Raw genomic sequence first — 25,805 nt, 5'->3', positions numbered from 1 at the left:
GTAACAACTATTTTATTATGTAGTAATCTAATACTCAAAATTACATTGTAATTTAATTCAAACATTGTTTTTCAAAATTAATTTTAATTAGTTTTTTATGTGTGCAAATTTTAAAGTAAATTAATTTCATTAGTCATTAAATTTAACTTTGTTTAATTAAAAAATATTGAATAATTTAGAATACGACCTTGATCAAAACTGAATTCTCCGCTCACACATGTATTTTCCAAATTTATAAGTTATAAACACTTACATGATTGATTAATATTCTATTTCACAAGACGCACCTTTCTTATATCATTGTGTATCAAAACGCGTTTAAAGTATATTTTTATCTAAATTTGCATTTGATGAAACCTCATTCTATATAATTATCAAAATATCAATTTGTCAAATATAAATATCAAATCTAATTACATCACAAAAGCATTATTTTTATTTATGTATGTATTACTTTATCCTATCAACGCAATGCAATACCAAAAAGATTAACCTCTTCAATAATACCTCTTCAAACTGTTACCACATTTTCATTCTTATTTCAAAATACATACAATTTATTAATTCCCTAAATTTTCACCTTTTCGCCATCACGGCTGATGGCGAAAAAGTTCACGTGAAAAAGTTCATATTTCCGCTCATGAGTGAGTTACATAGGCTTGTTTTCTGTTCCTGCACTAGACTGCACTGGAACGTTCCTTCTTGTTTTCGCTAACTTTGAAACATCTATCTATTTCATTTTAAGTGTACACTTATTTAGAGAGTTCAGGAACAGAAAACAAACGGCATGATTCCGTGGAATCGTACATACATGATCGTGCAGTTCACGTGAAACTTTTCACTTTTCACGTTTCCGCCCTAGGGGAAATGTTACATGATAGACCCCCTGGATTGGGCAATTTAGCATTTCGAGAGGTTTCTTACATTTCCTAAGTATAAAACGTATAATACGTAGAAAACCTGTATGAAATAGATGAAACGGATTATACACGTTAAATTTTCAAAAATCCATCGCACATGATATTCAATACATCATAAATATAATTTGTTTTGCACTTTTATATAATATACGATACTCGCTATACTGATGAGCGTTATTTGTCCTTGTTTAATATTTGAGAAACCAAATAAAATTAAGTCTGTTCGTGTTGCTTGCACTTAGAATCTTCGCGATACGCGACAAATCGACAGTCCAATAAGCGTATAGCTTTGTTTAATTTGTCGATAAAAACTGCATACTCATTGGATTGTTGCGAGTCGCATGTCACATCATTACACTGAGCTGCAGCCTTAGGTTTGTTCGTGTCGTATGCTCCAACGTACTCCAAACTTCAATACATTTGTTGCAAATGCATAGGAGCTTGGAGCACTTTGAAGTATACTAGAGCATGTGAGGGCATGTGAGACCTGGATTAAAACTTATTACAGTCGAAAACGCTATAGCCGGTATTCATAGTCGATTCTTATTTCAAGATCGTCTTAAGTAACGTCTTAAGATGCTAATACGGCTCTCTGATTGGTTGATGACATCTTAAGGTGATACTTAAGATGATCTTAAATATAAGAATCAACTATGAATACCGGCCTATAAGTAATCTTTTTTGGTCTCTTTGAAACAATAACATATTAAAAAATATCTTGTAAGAAACGTGCTTTAGTACGTTCGATGTAAACGAGCCTGTATTAAAGCATTGTGCGCATCAAACTTAATACGAGTAACAAAGTTTTAACGATGTAAACTAGGTCAGTACACTGTGATTTGGTTCAGTTCAGTTTGGAGTGAGCTCGTGGTCGGGTGTTCTCGGTACTCTGCGGTCGCAGAGAGTACCGAGTCACTGCGAGCTGCGAGTCATTTGCCGAGCGTGTTGCGAATAGGTCGCTCGCGTGTGGCACACACTTTGATGCTATCTTGTGGTGACGCGCGTGTGTGTGTTGCATGTGCGATGAACGCGATCACCTGAAGGTTGCTTGATTTTGAACTCTTATTCGGTGAGTGTGTAGCTTTGTCCAACTCGAAAGATCGAATCTCCTCTCAAGTGCATCGCGTTTACACTTTTTCTACTGTTAGAATGAAATATATACTTATATAAGAATATATTTATATATTCGGAAATTGCCAATGTAAGAGAAAACGAATAAAAACGTCTAGTACGAGGTGTAACAAGTACATGCAGGTGCAAGAGACAGATTCTTATCGGTTACGAATAAACAATACTTTTGACGTAATAGTAATAGTAAATAAAGTGATTTCGAGATTGGTCGAGTATCTTTCCGTACTTACCGAACTTATACGAAATGACGACGATGGACAAAGATGAAAACGGAGGTTAACTCGCATATTACCTTGCCGCGTGACAGACAGCCGATTTTCCCGCCGATTTTGAATCTTCTATATATTCATATAGATACATCAAATACACACACACACACACACACACACACACTCACACTCACACACACACACACACACATTTATATATATACATTGCCTCATTTTATAAGCCTTCGAGTATTTATTATTAATTATTAATAAAACTTTATATATTTATTATTCTATAATTCTTCTCATACAAATACCTACAATATAAATGCTTACAATATAAATTTGTTTATACATCAATTCTTGAAAATTTTTCAGAAAGATTTCAAAATTATTTTAATCTTTCACATTATAAGTAAAATTGAAAAATTTGCATTAAAGAAGTATAAAACACACACACACACACACACACACACACACACACACACACACATATATATACATACTTACGTATGTACATACGGATGTATGTATGTATGTATTATTTTTTTGTGAGCTTAATGTCACAACCTTTTTAAACATATTTAATTTACCTGTGTTATTGAATGAATGAAAATAAATGCAAATGAATTAACAATTGCAATTAATTTTAATTTATCTGAATTTGCACTTTAGAGTCTTCGAGTATTTTTGGATGCAAATGGATTGAAATACGAAATGTTCTATTTATTATTTTGAATTTGGATGGATTCATGTATCTATTACATTATTTTTGTATTTAAATGAATTGAAATACAAAATGAGCTATTTATTATTTTGAATGTGGATGAATTCACATTCCTGTTATTTTTGGATTCAAATGGATTCGAAAAATCTGAAGCGTGAATTTGAAAATGTCAAAATAAATTAATTTTTATCCATTTCGGTTCATTTTTGGTTACTAGGTATCTGTTGCTCAGATTCCTTTTAAGTCTGTTGAAGGGCTATGTTCAAAAATTCATAATTTCTAATTATATTTTGATGAAAAAAATTGCATGTTGGCAGATACAAATTGATTTTGAAGAGGATGGATACTATCCCAGCAAACAAAAATTAATTCAAATGAATTGAAAATTGCAACCCACATAGAAATTCAATGACATCCCACACAATGAATGTCGATCAATCTTCCATAGCTTCATGAGACGTCTATCTCTGTGATGGAAGTCAGATACACGTCCATGAAACTTTCACAACTCCATGGAATTTTATTTTTATGATGAAAGTCAGATAGATCTCTATTAGACATCCATCCAACTTCCACAGCTCCATGGAATTCTAGCTTTACGGTAGAAATCAGATAGGCATCCATTAGAAGTCCATGAAAACTCCATAGCTCCATGGGATTTTATTTTTACCATGAAAGTCAAACAGATCTCCATTAGATATCCAGCCTACCTCCACAGCTCCATGAGATTTTATTTCTGTAGTGGAAGTCAGATAGATCTCCATTAGACATCAATCCTACATCCATACATTGGAAATTACATTGGAAATCATACAATTTTCAAGTAGAATCCTTGATTTGCTATTCTATTCTAGAAAATTTCAAAATTTTGGAGCGTCGGAATCGAATGACAATGTGAAACTGACAGAAGTTAATAACCTGATATTGAAACCCATTAGATACCACATGGTTTTGTTTATGTATTTAGAAACCGCCGTTTGAAAGCTCATCATGGAAATTAAAATATGCGGTCTTGAACATTTCTAAATCTTTAATCGAATTAATCTTTTTTTTGTTCCTTTATGTAGATTATTTCTAACAAGGGACATATCACGGGTGTCCGGCGCCGACTTGATTTTCCTTGAAATATATTGTTAAACACGAAAATCTAAGAGACTCGTGTTTTTTTATGTTGACGGAATCTCATGTTTAGTCAAAACACCTCTTTGAAAATAAACGGTATTTCTCTTTCAGGGTGAATATCGTCGAAACTAGAAGACAGAAAAAAATTTTTTTTAACAAAAGTTGTGCGGTATGATGTTGAAGCTAGCAGCGGATTCGCAGCAGCAGATTCGTCAAAGCAGGGATTCTCATTCAAAATAAAATACATAAAAAACTTTGACATATAAAGGCAAACTAGCAAGTAACTGCACAAAATACACTTATACGCTTCTAAATAGATCAGACTATCCAGAACAATTAACAAAAATGCGCAGGTCTACTAAATTGTTTAAATTATATAAAGAGTTATTGCAGAAACAAGGGAAGGAAGCCTCGGTCGGGGCTGCAAATTTTTTTAGAACATCTTTATAGCCTTCTAAATCAATCCCGACTAGCAAGAAAAATTAAAAAAAATGCGCACGCCTACGAAAAATTATTTAAACAATATAAAGTTTATTGCAAAAACAGGAAAACGAACTCGCGGTCGGGGCTGCAAATTTTTTTATAACATCGTTATAACTTTCTAAATCAATCCCGACTAGCAAGAAAAATTAAAAAAAATGCGCACGCCTACGAAAAATTATTTAAACAATATAAAGTTTATTGCAAAAACAGGAAAACGAAGTCGCGGTCGGGGCTGCAAATTTTTTTAGAACATTATTGTAGGCTTCTAAATAAATCCCGACTAGCAAGAAAAATTAAAAAAAATGCGCACGCCTACGAAAAATTATTTAAACAATATAAAGTTTATTGCAAAAACAGGAAAACGAAGTCGCGGTCGGGGCTGCAAATTTTTTTAGAACATCGTTATAACCTTCTAAATCAATCCCGACTAGCAAGAAAAATTAAAAAAAATGCGCACGCCTACGAAAAATTATTTAAACAATATAAAGTTTATTGCAAAAACAGGAAAACGAAGTCGCGGTCGGGGCTGCAAATTTTTTTAGAACATTATTGTAGGCTTCTAAATCAATCCCGACTAGCAAGAAAAATTAAAAAAAATGCGCACGCCTACGAAAAATTATTTAAACAATATAAAGTTTATTGCAAAAACAGGAAAACGAAGTCGCGGTCGGGGCTGCAAATTTTTTTACAACATTATTGTAGGCTTCTAAATCAATCCCGACTAGCAAGAAAAATTAAAAAAAATGCGCACGCCTACGAAAAATTATTTAAACAATATAAAGTTTATTGCAAAAACAGGAAAACGAAGTCGCGGTCGGGGCTGCAAATTTTTTTAGAACATCATTATAACCTTCTAAATCAGTCCCGACTAGTAAGAAAAATTGAAAAAAATGCGCACGGCTACGAAAAATTATTTAAACAATATAAAATTTATTGCAAAAACTAAAAAAGAAAAAAAATTCTAATACCAAAAACGCAAATAAATTTTAATATAAAAAAGTCAAAAAAATTTTAACATTTACAAACAGTAAAAACAAAACAATAAAAGAGACCATATTCTCGCCACCCCCTCGTTGGTTGGTCTTGGGTAGCGCAAAGAGAGAGAATAATATGTATGTTTAGCAGTCAAATTATATTTCTGATCTATAATTTACATTCAAGTAGAAAATTGGGAAATCATACTATTTCTTTTCTATAATGACAATATTATATTCCTATACGGCGCAAGCAAGCAACCTTAATATGATTGCTAATAAATTTCCAGCGCCGACCAAGCCCTTGTTTCTGCAATAACTCGTTATATAATTAAAGCAATTATTAGCCGTGCGCATTTTTTTTAATTTTTCTTACTAGTCGAGATTTATTTAGAAGGCTATAATGATGTTCTAAAAAAATTTGCAGCCCCGACCGCGACTTCGTTTTCCTGTTTTTGCAATAAACTTTATATTGTTTAAATAATTTTTCGTAGGCGTGCGCATTTTTTTTAATTTTTCTTGCTAGTCGGGATTTATTTAGAAGGTTATAATGATGTTCTAAAAAAATTTGCAGCCCCGACCGCGACTTCGTTTTCCTGTTTTTGCAATAAACTTTATATTGTTTAAATAATTTTTCGTAGGCGTGCGCATTTTTTTAATTTTTCTTGCTAGTCGGGATTGATTTAGAAGGCTATAATAATGTTCTAAAAAAATTTGCAGCCCCGACCGCGACTTCGTTTTCCTGTTTTTGCAATAAACTTTATATTGTTTAAATAAGTTTTCGTAGGCGTGCGCATTTTTTTTAATTTTTCTTGCTAGTCGGGATTTATTTAGAAGCCTACAATGATGTTCTAAAAAATTTGCAGCCCCGACCGCGACTTCGTTTTCCTGTTTTTGCAGTAAACTTTATATTGTTTAAATAATTTTTCGTAGGCGTGCGCATTTTTTTTAATTTTTCTTGCTAGTCGGGATTTATTTAGAAGGTTATAATAATGTTCTAAAAAAATTTGCAGCCCCGACCGCGACTTCGTTTTCCTGTTTTTGCAATAAACTTTATATTGTTTAAATAATTTTTCGTAGGCGTGCGCATTTTTTTTAATTTTTCTTGCTAGTCGGGATTTATTTAGAAGGTTATAATGATGTTCTAAAAAAATTTGCAGCCCCGACCGCGACTTCGTTTTCCTGTTTTTGCAATAAACTTTATATTGTTTAAATAATTTTTCGTAGGCGTGCGCATTTTTTTTAATTTTTCTTGCTAGTCGGGATTTATTTAGAAGCCTACAATGATGTTCTAAAAAATTTGCAGCCCCGACCGCGACTTCGTTTTCCTGTTTTTGCAGTAAACTTTATATTGTTTAAATAATTTTTCGTAGGCGTGCGCATTTTTTTAATTTTTCTTGCTAGTCGGGATTTATTTAGAAGGTTATAATAATGTTCTAAAAAAATTTGCAGCCCCGACCGCGACTTCGTTTTCCTGTTTTTGCAGTAAACTTTATATTGTTTAAATAATTTTTCGTAGGCGTGCGCATTTTTTTTAATTTTTCTTGCTAGTCGGGATTTATTTAGAAGGTTATAATAATGTTCTAAAAAAATTTGCAGCCCCGACCGCGACTTCGTTTTCCTGTTTTTGCAATAAACTTTATATTGTTTAAATAAGTTTTCGTAGGCGTGCGCATTTTTTTTAATTTTTCTTGCTAGTCGGGATTTATTTAGAAGCCTACAATGATGTTCTAAAAAAATTTGCAGCCCCGACCGCGACTTCGTTTTCCTGTTTTTGCAGTAAACTTTATATTGTTTAAATAATTTTTCGTAGGCGTGCGCATTTTTTTTAATTTTTCTTGCTAGTCGGGATTTATTTAGAAGGTTATAATAATGTTCTAAAAAAATTTGCAGCCCCGACCGCGACTTCGTTTTCCTGTTTTTGCAATAAACTTTATATTGTTTAAATAATTTTTCGTAGGCGTGCGCATTTTTTTTAATTTTTCTTGCTAGTCGGGATTGATTTAGAAGGTTACAATAATGTTCTAAAAAAATTTGCAGCCCCGACCGCGACTTCGTTTTCCTGTTTTTGCAATAAACTTTATATTGTTTAAATAAGTTTTCGTAGGCGTGCGCATTTTTTTTAATTTTTCTTGCTAGTCGGGATTTATTTAGAAGCCTACAATGATGTTCTAAAAAAATTTGCAGCCCCGACCGCGACTTCGTTTTCCTGTTTTTGCAGTAAACTTTATATTGTTTAAATAATTTTTCGTAGGCGTGCGCATTTTTTTTAATTTTTCTTGCTAGTCGGGATTTATTTAGAAGGTTATAATAATGTTCTAAAAAAATTTGCAGCCCCGACCGCGACTTCGTTTTCCTGTTTTTGCAATAAACTTTATATTGTTTAAATAAGTTTTCGTAGGCGTGCGCATTTTTTTTAATTTTTCTTGCTAGTCGGGATTTATTTAGAAGCCTACAATGATGTTCTAAAAAAATTTGCAGCCCCGACCGCGACTTCGTTTTCCTGTTTTTGCAGTAAACTTTATATTGTTTAAATAATTTTTCGTAGGCGTGCGCATTTTTTTTAATTTTTCTTGCTAGTCGGGATTTATTTAGAAGGTTATAATAATGTTCTAAAAAAATTTGCAGCCCCGACCGCGACTTCGTTTTCCTGTTTTTGCAATAAACTTTATATTGTTTAAATAAGTTTTCGTAGGCGTGCGCATTTTTTTTAATTTTTCTTGCTAGTCGGGATTTATTTAGAAGCCTACAATGATGTTCTAAAAAAATTTGCATCCCCGACCGCGACTTCGTTTTCCTGTTTTTGCAGTAAACTTTATATTGTTTAAATAATTTTTCGTAGGCGTGCGCATTTTTTTTAATTTTTCTTGCTAGTCGGGATTTATTTAGAAGGTTATAATAATGTTCTAAAAAAATTTGCAGCCCCGACCGCGACTTCGTTTTCCTGTTTTTGCAATAAACTTTATATTGTTTAAATAAGTTTTCGTAGGCGTGCGCATTTTTTTTAATTTTTCTTGCTAGTCGGGATTTATTTAGAAGCCTACAATAATGTTCTAAAAAAATTTGCAGCCCCGACCGAGGCTTCCTTCCCTTGTTTCTGCAATAACTCGTTATATAATTTAAACAATTTAGTAGACCTGCGCATTTTTGTTAATTGTTCTGATCTATTTAGAAGCGTATAAGTGTATTTTGTGCAGTTACTTGCTAGTTTGCCTTTATATGTCAAAGTTTCTTATGTATTTTATTTTGAATGAGAATCCCTGCTTTGACGAATCTGCTGCTGCGAATCCGCTGCTAGCTTCAACATCATGTTGTGCGGTTTAAAGAGTACTTTATAGTTGTAAAGAAAAAAAAATTTTTTTTGTTTTTAACAAAATACTCCCACCACCCAGTTTTTTTCAAATTTTTTAAATTTATAGCCTCTTGTAGTAGTTACTTTTTCTGTCTAAAATAATGACATTATTCTAATTAAAAATATGGGCTGTGATCCACTTGATGCTATAAATGCTTCGAAACGTTTCATTGATAAATCTAAACAAAAATTTTACTAATTAACCAATTATAGAATGCTTTGAAGCATCTGTAATATCAAGTGAACCATAGCCATAATTAGTATTCAGTATATCTTCTATAATAACAATGTGTTTTACTTGACCTCATTAAAAATTATTTGTATGTTTTTTTAGTCTCGTTTTAAGCTGTCTCTTTGTTTGATCCACATAAGAATCATTACAATCATTACATTGAATTTGTCAAGATTTAATAGGACATTTGAAAAAAGTGACGTGATATCAAGTAAAACTAAAATTTTCGAATTGTTCAACTTTTTGTCAGAAAGCAATTCATAAAGTTCATAACTATTTTTACCAGGGTTGGCATGGTTTAAACCACAGTTTAAATAAAGTGGTTTTTTTAAAATAAAACTATGCTTTACCATTATTTTGGTTTTTTTTAAATTGTATTTTTAAATATATAAAATTTTCTAGAGAAGTTCTGCGCCCAATATGAGTGAAATGTGTGAAGTCCTTATTTCTATAATAATAATAATAATTTTAAATTTAATAAAGAAACTTTTTATTACATGAACAATATTTATAAAAAATAATTACACAAAATTTTATATTATTCATGTATTACGTAATATATTAATACATAAATATTATATTAATTACATAAAAATTATATAATTTTCGTAATTAATAAGTATTTAGTAATTTATATAGAAAAACGAACTTACTAAGTTTTTCAATCTCTCTCTCTCTCTCTCTCTCTCTCTTTCTTTTAAATAAAAGTTACCCGAACTAAGAGTAAAAAAAACATCTTAATATTATATAATAAAAACTGATACACAAACTTTTTATTTGTAATTAAAATTTACAAATAATAAATTTTTATTAATTCCTACTATTTAATGGTTGAATCTATTTTATTTAGCAATTTAAAATAATGTACAATATCGTTTTATTCCATTTCATTTCAATGTCAAAAAGATAAAAAATACAAAATAAAATAAATCATTAAAAAACAAACAAATGCAGGGACCTCTTACTTCAAATGAAAATATACATATATATTTTTAGAATATTGTTAATTGTGTGTGTAGCAAAAACATTTGTTTATGTTTTAAAATTCTTATATAAATATTAAAATAGCTTTAATATTAAATATTAAAAGTGTTAAATATTATATATTGTAATTATAAATATTAAAATTGCATTAACATATAAAGTTTTAAATAAAAAAAACCCCAAAAACTAGGTTTAAACAAAAAAAATCTGGTTTAAACAAAAAAACCGGTTTTTTGGTTTTTTTTTTAACTAGATTTTTACCTAACACTGATTTTTACGTGGCCAGGAGTATGTGTGTGGAATACGCCTGTTGAGCTGGCCCCCCCACCTTGCAGAAATTAAAAAACAAATAGCGCTAAATTACAAGCTATTTATGAGCTTTCATATCCCGCAGATTAAAAATTTTGAGCTCGTTACACTGGGCAGGAATTTAATATTTTTTGTGGGGGGGCTGAGTCAACGTTGACTCAGCCCCCCCACTACTTAAAAATAGAGATATTGAATCGATCTTTGCGGCAGAATTACGAGCTATTTATGAGCTCATAAATTAGTAAACGATATTTAGTCACAAAATAATTAATTTTATTCATTTTAAGTACAATTTTCTCTTAAGCCGGGAAGATGGGGTGGTTTTCTTGCGAAGGGGTTGTAGCTCAATAATCGAAATGCGCGTATTTTAAGAGTTTATTCTTAGAATTTATACGCTATACGAATTATATCCGCGATACGATATATTTTAATTTTTCTCAACATTTTTCTCTTAAGTTGAATCAATTAAAGGGTTGTTTGGTGGTTAAGGGGATGAGCTCAAAAATCGAAACTATATCACTTCGAAAGCTCATAAATAGCTCGTAATTCTGCCGCAAAGATCGATTCAATATCTCTATTTTTAAGTAGTGGGGGGGGCTGAGTCAACGTTGACTCAGCCCCCCCACAAAAAATATTAAATTCCTGCCCAATGTAACAAGCTCAAAATTTTTAATCTGCGGGATATGAAAGCTCATAAATAGCTTGTAATTTAGCGCTATTTGTTTTTTAAATTCTGCAAAGTGGGGGGGCCAGCTCAACAGGGGTGTGTGGAATGCTGTCCGCAAAGATTTTGTGTAAAAAGATGGCAAACGAATGTAATGCAGTATTTATAGACAAAACAATTATTCTAAAGGATACATTCTTTTTGAATTTTAGACCGACCGTATATAGAATTTCAGTAAATTCGAGTCACTAGGTCAGAGTTTGTGATAATCTTTGTTATTGATATATTTTTTCTGTAACTATCTTTTTGGTAGAACGTTAAGTTTTTCTTTCTTGATACGTTGTGCCGGATCTCTTTTGACTATGGTGTATATATTTTTATCTAATAACACCTCATTAACATTTCATATGTAGTCTGCTTGATTTAAAGATTTTTGATCACATTTATATTTTAAATGTTATATTAACATATGAAACTATTCAATAATGTTAATATTTAATAACACAATTTTATAATTTATTTCCTTTATTTGCTATTATTTTTCATTTTTATTGTACTTGCGATAGAAAATTTTGAATATGTGAATACGTCATGAAGCTAAATAAACAATAAACGATATCCTAATATTGTGAGTGTAGCAACACATTTAATCCTCAGCTGACACATTGGTTGTCGTACACTCTGATTGTTTTACAAAAATACTTTGCATTCATAAATTGTTTGTTCCTTCTCTTTTGAATATTTCGAATATATTCAACTTTTCGACTTTTGCACCTATTTAGTCTTTTTTTTGATCTCCTGGGGTATCAATTTAAAAAACAAAATGTACAAATTTTAACATTATGTACCGAGATATACACAATTGAAAATGGTCGGGTGACGTACATCCATGTATGGCAAAATATCGAATCCAATACAGTATGCTAGCTGAGGGTTAAATAACAAGAATGGTTATATTAGTTTAAAGGAGATATTAGTGCTTAATAATTTTTTAGAGGAATTTACAAACATTTACAAGATTCTCTAAACTGTGCACCGCATACTTACCGGACTTGAAACATATGACTGCTTTTAAGAAGAATCCAGAAATGTATTATAATATCACGAAGTTAAATTGCTAATCAATTTAATCATTTTGAAAATAGAGGTAATTCATCCTTAACCTTTCTGAGCTAACGTATTGGATTGTTATTAGAAATCTTAAATTATTAAAATAAATTTGGTATTTATTTCTTTTGTTATTACAATGAATAACAATCGGCGAATTAAAAACTTGCCTTACATTTCAGAATGCTGCAGTGTGAAGGTTTGGGACATGAGATTTTAGAAATTGTTTATTCAAAGATGTTCAAAGTATTGGAAAAATATCTCAAGTTTAATTTTTTTTGTACTAGAGAATTTGTAAATATTGATTTACGTATGAGATGTAAAAATATGTATAAAATATTTTTAAAATTTATTAAAATATTTTTCTTTTAATTTATCTAATTAAAAATGATAATTACATAACTAGTCAAATTTAATGTAATCTACATTTAAAATGATACTTTTATCCAACAAATAAAAAATTATAAGCTATTTTGTAATAACAAAATATAGATATTAAATACATATCTGAAAAAAATTTTGAAAAGATAAGATTTATTGCGTTTTTTTACAAAAAAATTATTGATTTTTTTTCTATTTGCTTTTATTTTCTATTATTTTTAGATTTCACAAATCTGACGCCAGTGACTGGTACAGATTTTGACATTAGTTCTGGAGGATTCTTTCGCAAGTTTTCTTCTTTAAAAGGCTTAGTCCTAGTTTACAATAGGTGCAATAAGCATTAAGACATAAGAAATTGATTAATCACAATGGAATGTGAGGAGAATAATTGACTATATAGTTAGTTAATTTTTTACTGAAGATTTTTTACATCTATTAGACTGAAACTTACTCTTTGGAATTAAATCGTATTCCAATTATAATGAACTAATTTATACCGAGAGTTTGTGCGATTTAATCTACGTTCTGATCTACAATAAGCCTTCAATGAAACGTTTATACCATGTAAATTATGATACTTTTGGATTGAATGTTGTAAGTTGTACTGCTTGTTTTTTTTTTTTTTTCGTAATTTTCTACAGGGGATGATTTTTAGTCTACCTGTGTTTACATGCGTTATATTGTACGATCTAAATCAGGGCTGTGAAAAAGAAACGTGATTCATGTAAGATAGGATCGCTTAACAACTGTTTATACCGTCGTGACTTATCGTTTATGGGTTGAATCATGAAGTGTTGAATACAGCATATAAGTCGCAGCCTAAACGCACAATATGAACTAGGCCAGTTATTCACAGTCCTTGACATTATCGCTCATGTTTTATGCAAGTTAATTCTTAAACACATCGATCCTGTAAAATACGGAAACATATTTTCGGATCTGGGAGACTTTTTCAACTTTAAGAAGCTATAACTTTGATTACAATTAATATTTTTTAACAATTTTTTTTAAATGAAAGTTTAGAATCTTAGAAATGTGACTGTATAATCGGCATTGCTGAAAAATGATTTATTCTGAAATTATAAAAGAAAAACCATTAAGCAAAAATGAGAAATTGTTTAAAAATCCACTTTTCCTTCAACACTAGAACTACGGTAAAATTTCTTTACCTAAAATCACGGCAGAGGTCAATTTGACCGCTCATTAAAAATTAGCGTTTAAATTATTATAATTTTAACAATAATTATTAGGTACATACCATTAGGTACAGGTATTAAGCGGACATTTAAGTAAATAAATTGCCTTTATTTAATTGTTTATGTAACTACAAAACGTGGAGCGCTATAACGTCAAGGGCGATCGGTAGCTCGGCCGTCGAGTCTTGAGCAGTAGTGAGGAGATAGACGTTGCCTCAGAAATCGGCTCGAAATGTGCATTTCATTGCAAGCACTGCCTAGTGCATTCATGTGCCAAATGAGGGGAAATCATGGAAGAAGAGGAGTAACTAACCCCCTAACGACTCAATTCCTATTGGCTGACAAACGCTCAATTTTTAGTATTGGTCAATTTAACCACAACCGTCATTATAGGTATATCCGTGTAGAAAAATTATTTAGTTAAATTAATTAGTTCTTTTTTTTAACTTTTATAAAAGCAAAATTCATGCACAATCACAAAATTACAAGACTCTGCAAGCAATAAATTAATTATAAAGTTAATAGGAAAACGGTTTGACAGCGACCGTAGTTCTAGTGTTAAAAAATCTATCTCCGCAACATAAAACTTTTAAGGAGTTTAAAATATAGTATTTTAAAATTAAAGAATCATAATACTTTCAAAAAAATTATGGTATTGTCATTTTTTTTAAAAAGTATAATTATATAACAAGGAAAATATGAGGTATTTTTGGATGTCTAAAAATCTACTTTTTCTTTAAAAAATTATATCTTGGCAACAAAATTTTCAAGGACTTAACAACGGTGTTTTAAAATTAAAGTCATACTTTCAAAAAAATTATGTCATTGTTATTTCTATTAAAAAATATACTTATGTAACAAGGCGACTATTTTTGATTAACTCAAGGTGTCTAAAATTGAAAATTGATGTGTTTCATAATATATTTCAGACTCTACGCAGAAGTATCCTTTTCCATGGCAATATAGTATTTTAATTTTAGACAGAGTAACATACGCGGACGAACCTGTTTGAACGTATTTTGTCCAGTTTTTTTTTTTTTTTTACATGAGATTACTCACAAAAAAGTTTTACTCACACACAATGATAGTCTCACAGACCCTAACAAAACTTTGCTGCCGGGCCGTTCGAATTCGAGTTGACCAAAAAAGTTGATCAACCATATTAATCGAAAGAGGAGATTTCAAACTTTTTTCACGTTCTGGTCTGAACCTTCTGTCTCATTCCGTTTTCACACAATAAACGTTCGAAACTTTGTATGAAATCTCTCAGACTCACTTGTGTATTTAAGGGTTAAGGGGGCATGATGCATTCAGGGTTAGAAACGCTACTTCATAAAAATAACGCGTTACCATTACTTATTAGAAAGTAATGAGTTGTTACTTTTTCGTAACTTTATTAATGTTAAAAAATATAAGATATTAAAAGGTATAAGATATTAGATTGTAAAATTATATTATTTCATAATTAATATGGGATAGTGGAGTAAGTCGACCTATTTGCAGTTTTTGCTCTCTATAAGGCGTAAATGAAGTCCGATCGTAAAACCAAAGATGCCGTTGGAAAGATAAATTAATTCGCTTTAGTTTTGCTTTAGATCATTTTGATGTATTTCTCACCTGTGAGAAATTAGATTCCAAGATAAAAAATAAAATTTAAGATAAAATAAAGTCAATTTAGTACAATTTCGATTATTTCTTCGTAAAAATTAATTCAAGAACTTGATATTCGGATTTGCAATGATATAATAATATCAGAAACACCAAAATTTGTGTTTCCATAGTAAAATTACAGCTAATGACGCAGACTGTGACGCGGGTTATTATAGCCATTTATTAAGGGATTACATCTGTTTGAATGCTTGAAAATATGGGGTAACTTTGGAAATTTTTTGTAATAAAATAATAAAATAAATGTATATTTGGTTGAAAGCCTTTAATATGCATATTTTAAGCTACACAAAATAATTTTTGTTTTTTTTGCGCCAAAATAACGGCACTAATATTGCACTGAAAAAAAATTTTGTTGCATTAATAGGAATTCTGTTAGATTCAACCAGTATGTTTGTTTTAAAACGAACGAATCAGAAATTTTGTAGAAATCACCAGATTATATAATAGTAAAATCAAATGTTTTGATTATAATAATCAGTCTTATTATAATAACCAGAAATTATGCTTGGTTACATCAGTAGAAACACTCAATCATATAAGTTTTGTTAATATAATCATATCATTTTTCTCAGTGTGAAACTGCTTTTTTCTCATAGATCTCCACCTTGCAGCAGAAGTGCCGTACACTTTCATCAAAGGACAAAAAGCAAAATTTTTTTACATTGTACATTTTTGCTAGAGAAGTACATGTATATGTTAATATTGATTTTTGTACAAATAGAACATTTGAAAACAAAGATTAACTCAAAAAATTTAATAAAAAAAGTATTTGTAACAAAAAAATTTTGATTGATTGTAAAAATCATACGTCTTCTCTAAAGAATTTAGTTTAGTAGCTACTGTAAAAATTTCAATTGGGTTGGATACATTTTTTAACGTTATATTGCAAGCCAATTAGAAAAATGTGATTTCGAGAAAATGCGTTTAAAGTTTTGAATAAAATTATTTTATCTTTCATTATAGAAATTTTTAATTTACCTTTACTCCTCTATACCTGCACCATACAATGGTATCGTTTAAGTAAATTTTTTTCCATTTTTTGAAATTTTTACACGGATGTAATTCCTTAAAGTATTTGCCGTATCTAAATTTTTTTGACCTTTGCCAATAACGTCAACAACCAATTAAATTTAAATACAATAATAAAAAACACCGAAGTGTAGTTTTTTCAAAATTGTCAATTAATTAAGCTTTAATAGGCTAATAAGAGTAACTGCAGTTATTGGTATGTAGAAATAATAACAATTTTGTTCACATAAAAAAGCGCAGCTTTTCTCATAAAAATTGCACTTTTTATGTGATAATAAAATTGTTATTATTTCTACGCACCAATAACTGCGGTCTTATTAGTCCATTAAAACTTAATTAATTAATAATTAAATTTAGTTATGCTGCTAGAGTTTTAGCTATTTACATAATCTTTTCTATTTGACATTTAAATTTTATTAAAAAATAATATAAAATCGTGTTCTTCAAGTTTTTCTAAATCCTGTTTTTAAAAAATAGCGTTTACGGAGACCACTGCTACTCTTAAAGAACTCATTAGAAAATGCCACAAAGTTGAACCATAGATCTGGTGCCTGCAAGTATATATAATCTCTTTGGGTGTTTCAGGATGTTTTTTCAAATATTGCGTTTAATAAAATGGCAGTTGGTCAAAATTAACATAGCAATTTTTCATTACAAACTTGCTCGTTTTCTTGACTGCGACAAAAAACTAAGCATTAAAAAAAATACTATATCAAGCACTGTCAATTTATAGTATCTAGAAAAAGTATAAAATTGCAAGTTGATCGATCAATAGCGTGTTCGATTTACTGACTCGATCCGACTCCGAGTCAATGATCTGTTCTTTTTAGCTGTATTTTTTGCACAATTTATCTTTTCTTTTGTAGCTAAAAAGAACAGACCATCGACTCGGAGTCGGGTCGAGTTAGGGCTTAAGCAGAATGGTTGACTTATAATTTTAAGACAAGTTTTATGACTAAAATCTTTGTATTTAGTAACGCACAATAACTGTTTTGCGTCTTGTGTCTCAAGGATGTTGAATAGTGTTGAAGTGTTAACCGTTGCGAAGAATATTACGTATGTAAACATGAAATTTATTAATTTTGCTGCATGATAAATGAACAATTTATAAATATCTGTAATCATATTTAATTTGTGTAAATATGTAAAAGGCGAAATATGTTTTATATATTGAAATATATTTTAATAAATGAATATAACCTAACTTCTATACTTAAGAAAATTTATTTAATGTACCTAAAAAATTAAGATTTATCAAATTAAATTTGCGAAGAATTTTTATTAGTTTTTATAAAGAAATTTATTACATTTTTTTATAGAGACTGTTTGCTTTAACGTTGGCATGTTGATCTGTATTATTCAGGAAAGTTTTGACGAGATTGGCGAAAGAATTTTCAAAACCGACGCCGCCCGTCAGCAGAAACATCCACATTGAGATCTGGCCCTGCTTGTTCAGCAAGTTCACGGACAGCAGGAGCAAAAGAAGCAGCTTGTTCTTCTTGAAGAGCAGCATTCAGGGTGATTTAGAATAACCTTATGCTTTTGAAGAGACATATTCCTGAGGTTATTCTGAAATAACTTTTCCTTTGGCAAAAACTTGTCTAAAGCATAGTTTTTAAATTATAAACAGAAACAGTAATAGTTATCCAATAACCGGGTGCGTATAGTGGTGAGGCAGGGCCGGCTTACTTCACTATTCGATATGAGCGATTACGTGAGACATGATCAGCTGACAGCTTGAACACTGCTTTCCCTCCCTTCCCCCATCTCAATCTTTCCCTCTCCTCTCTCTCTCTCTCTCTCTCTCTCTCTCTTACTCTCACTCTCTCAAAACCTCTATCCCATTCTCAATCTCATTCTTTTCTTATTTATTTATCAATTCATGCACTGACACTAAAATAATGCTAGAATTAAAAACGATATTTAATTATTTGACGTCTTGCTTTTAATAATTTTGTACGAGTAAAAAATATTCTTTTTAAGTCAAAAATAGCATATTTAAAATACGTGATTGAAAAATAAAAATGCAGAGTAAGAGAGAAAGAGAGAGAGACGAGCCGATCAAATTTGAACGTGTATCTCACTTATCATCCTGCACAGCAATCAGCCTTTATCTTTATGAGGACAGAATATTCTTATTAAAAATTTTCCTCTTTTCTTCTTAAATTACATCACTTGTCACATTCACTGCAATCATTCTTTTGACTTAAAAATACTAACGCATCACTTTATAAAAATCATTGTTTTCAATTACTATTAGTAATTGAAAACAATTACCATTACTAATCACGCGTGAGAATTGCTAAAAAAAAAACACGTGTTTACACGACGAAGGTACGGCACGTGTTTGCAACAAAAAGATTAGGTTATATCCTCTTTGCTTCACGAGCGAACAGTCGACTAGTTTTATTGTTCGCGGTATCACTGCGTGATTGACGTTTTAAAAGTCAGAACGCGATAATTAAAAATTAAAAATACTGTTGCGTCCGTGTGTCGCACCTGTGACCGTGAACTCAAAGATTTCACGTTCATCCCGGACGAGCTTCTAAACGTTGCACTCGCGGCGCGTTCACGACTCACGTTTCTCAAGCGACTGTCTCTTGTCTCATATCAAACTCAGTCTTTCGGCCGTCAAAAACCGGGATGACCTTGAAATTTTCAAGGTCACGTGCATGTGATGTCACAGGTGAGGTTACAGTCACATGCACGTGTTTCTTTTTATGTGTCATTCTCACGCATGATTAGTAGTGACTAATAATAATTGACGATAGTGATTTGTATAGAATGATGCGTTAGTATTTTTCGGTTAAGAGAATGATTGCAATGAATGTGACAACAAGTGATGTGACTTAAGAAGAAAAGAAGAAAATTTTGTGTTTAATATGGATATTCTATTTTCGTAAAGATAAAGGCTGATTGCTGTGCAGGATGATAAGTGAGTATACACGTTCAAATTTGATCAGACTTGGTTTTTCTCTCTTTCTCTTTTTCTCTGTCTCTCTGTATTTTTATTTTTCAATCACGCATTTTAAATATGCTATTTTTGACTTAAGAAGTATATTTTTTACACGTATAGAATTATTAAAAGAAAGACGTTACATAATTAAATATTGTTTTTAATTCTAGCATTATTTCAGTATCTGTGTATAAATTGATAAATAAATAAGAAAAGAATGAAAATGATAATGAGATAGAGATTTTGAAAGAGCGGGAGGGAGGACAAACAGTGTTCGAGCTGTCACTACAATCGCCTTAAGTAATTGCCTATATCGAACGGTGAGTTGCGCCGGCCCTGCTTTACCGCTATACGCGCCCGGTTATTGGGCAACCATTTTCTTTTATTATTAAAAAACTAAGTTTCGGACAAGTTTTTACAAAAGAGAAAGTTGTTTCAGAATAACCTTAGGAATATGTCTTTTCAAAGACATAAGGTTATTCTAAATCACCCTGTATATTGACGTACATGAAATAATTGACTAAAATATTTTATTTTTCATTATTTAATATATAAAACTTAAACTCTTTCCTGTAAAATCTATTTTATTTGATATATTATTATAATGTATTAATGTATGTATGTGTATACACACGCACACAATGTTATGTAATAATAAATAATATTAATATTTTAATATTAATTTTACTCTTGTTAATTCACCTAACCTAAGTCTGACTTTATTTTTTTTTTTTTTAAATGTTAACATTTATATTTTTTATATAACGATATATGAATATTTTATATAATTAAAATAATTAAGTGTAGTAGTAATTATATAATTATAATAAAGTATAATAACACAAGTATTGTATTAATCTTACAAGTTACAGATAGAATGATTTTCTTTATTTAAAGATTTGAGACACACGATAGTTATTATGTGTTTCTAAAGACAAAGACTTAAGAAATTCATAAAACTTGTCTTAAGGTTATACGTCAGCTATTCTGCTTAGGCCCTTAAGTTACGAATCTTTTTTTAGTTGAAGACTTGAGACATAAGACAGTTATTGTACGTTGCTAAAGATAAAGACGTAAAACTTGTCTTAAAATTATAAGTCAACCATTCTGCTTAAGCTCTTAATAAATCAAATACACTACAAGCCATCTTTAAGCTATAAGTCACGTTTTTGAAAATGTGATTTAAGAAATCTTGAATAGCATCGTTATTTTACATTAATTTTTAATAAAAATTGATAAAAGAAAAGTATGATTGTTACAGAATTGGAATAAGCAATTTTTATTATTTCTTTTTGTTTCTAGATCCTATGCAATTATTTTTTTTATGTATTATAAAATAAGATTGATAGGAACAATCATATAATTATTGTTGAAAGAAAAAAATGGAAAAATTCTTAAATGTAGAATAAAATAATTTTAGCTGATCTAATTTTCTTAGATAAACAACCCCGCACAAACCTTATGGAAAATGGGTCCTGGTGGATTTGGTTGAGACTTTAGAAATTTGTAGTTTATATGGTTCTAATGAAAAATTTTTATCACGATATGTAGCCAGGATATTGCAATATCTCAAAGATATTCTAAAGAGATCTGTATGTACGAGAGATATTAATAGAATATACTAATGTCTGCACTTAACAAGACGTAGTGATATCACAAGGTTAAATGAAATATATCTCGACGTTATTCCTGAGATATCTGAGATATTCTTGGGATATTCGAGATATTCTTGAGATATTGTTTCTAACCTGAAACCTTTGATATATATCGGAGGTATATTATGATAATATACTAGAAATAAATCTCTAATAACACATGATATGCTCATATTGTACGAATATTTGTACGATATCATGATATCTTATGTATATTTATATGATATCATATTTTAAGGTTATAATCGGGATGTAATATCTGGGAAAATGTTTTTAATACCAATGTTATATTTTCATTGATTATTTAATATGCACATCAAGTAATTGATATACATATAAAATAATCAATTAAACCAAGCATTGATATTATTAAATCTATAAAAATAAACACAACAAAATATAGTTACACAAAATATTAAAATATATTTTTTAAAATTAACGTATTAAATAAATATTTTGTAATTACAAGTATTACAGTAGAAATATTAAGGAACATAAAATAATATAATATTTAAAAACATTTATATATATATATATATACTATAATTGCAAAATACTTTATAAACTAAGAAACATAAAACAGATTTTTTATGAACACACACACATATATATATATATATATATATATATATATATACAGAGGTTGGACAAAATAATATGAACACCAATTCTGACTCCAAAAAATAGACGTAAGTCAAAAGGGTGTAACTTTGTCAAAAATGATCGTAAACAAATTTAAAAAAAAGCATTTTAAAGCTTGAAATTTCTAGTTTTGAAATTGATAAGTCATTAAACGTTTTATAGATCGTTTACGAAGTTACGCGGATTTAAATGGGGATGCGTCAAATCTAAAAATATTTTACAAATTTTGCAAAGCTCCACGACGCGAAATAAAAGTTGCACGCAAATGCGGTTTACAGCATTTGAAAGCGTGGATCTTTATCTTTAATATGCGTTTTTGATGAGCGTTGTATGATTTTTTTTCATTGAGTTAGGTAATACTGAAGCAAAAGTGACTTTTTTTGCTTCAATGTATAATTTAGTGAATAAAAATCGTACAACGCTCATCAAAAACGCAAATTAAAGGTAAAGATCCACGCTTTTGAATGCTGCAAACTGCATTTGCGTGCAATTTTTATTTGGCGTCGTGGAGCTTTGCAAAGTTTGTAAAATAATTTGAGATTTGACTCATTTCTATTTAAATCCGCGTAACTTCATAAACAATCTGTAAATCGTTTAATGACTTCTCAATTTCAAAACTAGAGATTTCAAGCTTTAAAATGCTATTTTTAAAACTTTTTACCATCGTGTGCGTGTGTGTGCGTGCGTGCGTGCGTGCGTGCGTGCGTGCGTGCGTGTGTGCGTGCGTGTGTTTAAATATCAACATTTGGTATAACATCAGGATTTTCTTGCGGTGGCCTATTTGCTGTATCGCGAATAGTATAAAGGAGTTTTGATAAAGGGTACCCCCCGAGAAGGGAGGTGGAGAGAAAAAGAGGAGTGGGGAGAGGATAGGAGAGGGAGGCATTTTTAAGTGATTTTCTACACGCTGTCGTCTATTTCTTACTTTCAACTGTCCCTAGAGCCCAAATGGCTCAATGCATTAAGTTGGGGCAATGAGAGCTTTTCATCAGAACCATAAATCGTAAACAAGTTTCCAAAGTTTTAACCAAATCCACTGGGACCCATTTTCCATAAGGTTTGTACGGGGTTCTTTGAACTAAATAGAATTTTGGCAATAATGTGTGTTGTTGATTTAACAATATTTTAGATTGATCTAAAGAAAATTTAAAGAAAGAGTGATGCCAAAATTAGCCCCTTTATTTTTGCCTTCAAAAGTGAACTTGGTGTTTGGATGGATCGATAGAGTTTTTCACGTTGATTCCGAATATGTCAAGATTTCTAGTTGATGCCATGCAAAGAAAATTCAATTGCATGAGATGGTGTATTGGAATTCGATTTGGTCAGAAAATTGATTGTTTTCAATGTAATCGTCCGCAGAGCATCGATTGTTGATTGTTTTGATATTTGTTCTGCCAAAATAATGTTTTGGTCTGTGGGATCTTACACATGTGCTCACGGAATTGAAACTTTATTTGGCCTATTTTCTTTGGAATGGCAAATCGTATCAAGAGAGCTATATATTCAGCTTAAAAAATTATCGATTTATCAAAAGATCGGATTTATTTTGCGTCTAAGGGCGAAAAACTTGGCACTCTTTATTTTTTTTCTAATAAAATATCACAGGACGGCTCGCAAGGGAAACTCGCTTTGTATACATATGTCAAAAATCGTTTCATATTAAACTTGTCTTATAGCGTAAAAGTCCATGAAAATTATAGGCAAAAGCTGCTGTGCTACTTTTTTTACAATGTTTAATATTAGAATCAAGATTGTGATTGTATATACATTATTTAAAGACGAGAAAGACACAATATATGAACAGACACAATATATGAGCAAGTTCTTAACTAAAATGTTTCTTGTGATTTTACACAGAATTTCTAATTCTAAACTGTATGCCGTTATTTTTGTTTTCAAACATAGCTCTTAAATTGAATTAGAAAACTAATATTACGGAATTAAATTAACAAAGCAATTTAATGTTATTAATGCTAACTAGCATCTTTAAGATTCTCTAACACGGAAAAAGAAAAAACTTATTGTCAAATATTTCTTTTATTAATCCTAATAAAAGGAATATTTGGCAATATGTCTAGATATCCATCTAGACATATTGCAGTGTTTAGGATCGCAGCTCTGACAACTTGCACATACATTTTTAATAATATATATTTATAATATTTTAATATTATAGTAGTTTCTTCTATATTATATCTATGTATTAGAAAATGTAAATTAAATTCCAGAGTATTCATTAAGGAAAAATTTGTAGAAATTCCATCAATTTAACAGTTACATACTACTGTAAAACTATCACCTTTTAGTTAAGGGAACATGTAAATCATTATCTCTTTTTAATCAAGGAAGATTTAATGTACTGATCACTCAATATGCATACTGAAAAAAATGTAAAGTCAAGATCTGAGTTTAAACCAGTGTTGTTAGCTGCAATGCTTGTTCGCACGATCTCTTATTGGTGATGTTCTGAACTATGTAGCGGTTAATTGTTATAACATTGAGTAAATTTTTATTTTAAATGTAAGAATATATATAGGGGAAGGTCGAATAGTATTGCACACCTAAGTTCTTTTATAAATAATTTTTATTTTAATAGCTAAATTTGAACATATTATATGCCATACAAAACTTTATTCTTATATCAAAACACCTCTTGAAACCCATTTTCCTAAAATAAAAATATCAATTGTCTTTTTATATTTTTTATAGGTATTACATTTTTATCATGCTTGTTTGTGGAGGATTGTATCGGACATAGTATAGTGTAAGATACCAAATATAGAAATACCGAATAATGAGGACTTAAGTCAGACTATTGATGTACGAGAAATAAACACTAAGATGCCAGTGGAGTCTTTGTCTAGCAGTGAGAATGTTAATAGTCGGAACGACGGATTCCGAGTTCAAACCCACCTAAGCTTCTTTATTTTTCTTAGTATCTTACAGAAAATCTACATCGGAGCGAAGGCATATGAAGCAGTAATAGCGGTATCTTATAATAGTGTGTAAGAAAAGTGTCATTTTTGGTGTGACAAATAACTTACTATTATTATATCATTATTATTATATGTTATTATATATGTATATTATTATTATTATTTTATATTATTATACAAGTAACATAAGTCAATAAATGAAAATAAACACTTCTTAACGTAACAACAAATTAATAAAATAAACAGTCTGAAAATTTAATATTTTAATATTTTTAATATTTTTTTCTAATAGTCATTTTCTTAATTCCAACTTTCTGTGGCTTCTTTCATACTTTTTTTGTCCCATTTATGACGTAATTTGCTCATATTGCTCTATAATGTGGAAAATTCTGTGAGAATTTAAGTTTTATCAACCGTAAAGTTTGTCTGGTACAATCAGCAACTCATCTATTTGATACAACCCGAACAGCACGCAACGGAAAATCGACTGTCACTTGCGTATTATTAAGCTTAACGAGATTTATAACCTATAACTTAAAAAATAATAAACGTTGTTTCCAACAATAAACTAAAAACTTATTTATATTTACTTTCAGACCAGCTACAGCAGCCAGAAATTATTTTCGTTTACTGAAAACAGTTGTATACAATACAAAATTTATCAATATTACTGCCGTTTCTTCTAATATGCGTCAGCCGCACCCCCCTTCTTCAGTCAACACGCCGATTATTTCACAGGTGTTGTCTTCAGAAACAAATGCTTGAAACAATTTTTGTCCGATACTATCCGCTGTCCGATACTACCCGACCTAATACATTGAAATTTATGTGTTACTCTTGTCTCTAGCTTGTCTCAAGATAAGTCAATCTTATTTAATTTGACGCAGGAGACTAGGAATTATCGATCTCATCTTAATATTAATTGCTTTATTTTTATACTGCATAGGGTTGCAATAATATTAAGTACGTCAAGAATATTTTTAGAAATCCTTTTTGAGAGTGTGTATGCAAGTGTTGTACTCGTTCATTATGACTTCACAAAGTTAAAAATTATTTTTTTCATAATAAAATATTAAATTGAAAATTAATCATTAGTTTATATCTCTCCAAAGTCAATATTTACTA

At 30.2% G+C, this 25,805-nt stretch overlaps 1 protein-coding gene across 8 annotated transcripts in view; it reads left to right on the top strand.

Moving 5' to 3' along the window:
- Positions 1–1,593: 1,593 nt before the first annotated feature.
- Positions 1,594–25,805, top strand: part of LOC105203340 (transient receptor potential cation channel trpm) — a 144,150-nt gene continuing 119,938 nt past the window's right edge. For 2 of the 8 annotated variants that reach the window (XM_026138925.2, XM_039452294.1), the window contains exon 1: positions 1,598–1,989. The gene's annotated coding sequence lies outside the window, so the exon portion shown is untranslated. Of the gene's footprint in view, positions 1,990–24,453; positions 24,750–25,276; positions 25,419–25,805 lie in introns of all 8 variants that reach the window. The other 6 variants (XM_039452291.1, XM_039452290.1, XM_039452289.1 and 3 more) reach the window with 6 other exon arrangements.

Source organism: Solenopsis invicta, chromosome 8 (genome assembly GCF_016802725.1).
Source record: "Solenopsis invicta isolate M01_SB chromosome 8, UNIL_Sinv_3.0, whole genome shotgun sequence".
Taxonomy (NCBI): domain Eukaryota; kingdom Metazoa; phylum Arthropoda; class Insecta; order Hymenoptera; family Formicidae; genus Solenopsis; species Solenopsis invicta.
This window is presented reverse-complemented; position numbering and strand designations above follow the sequence as displayed.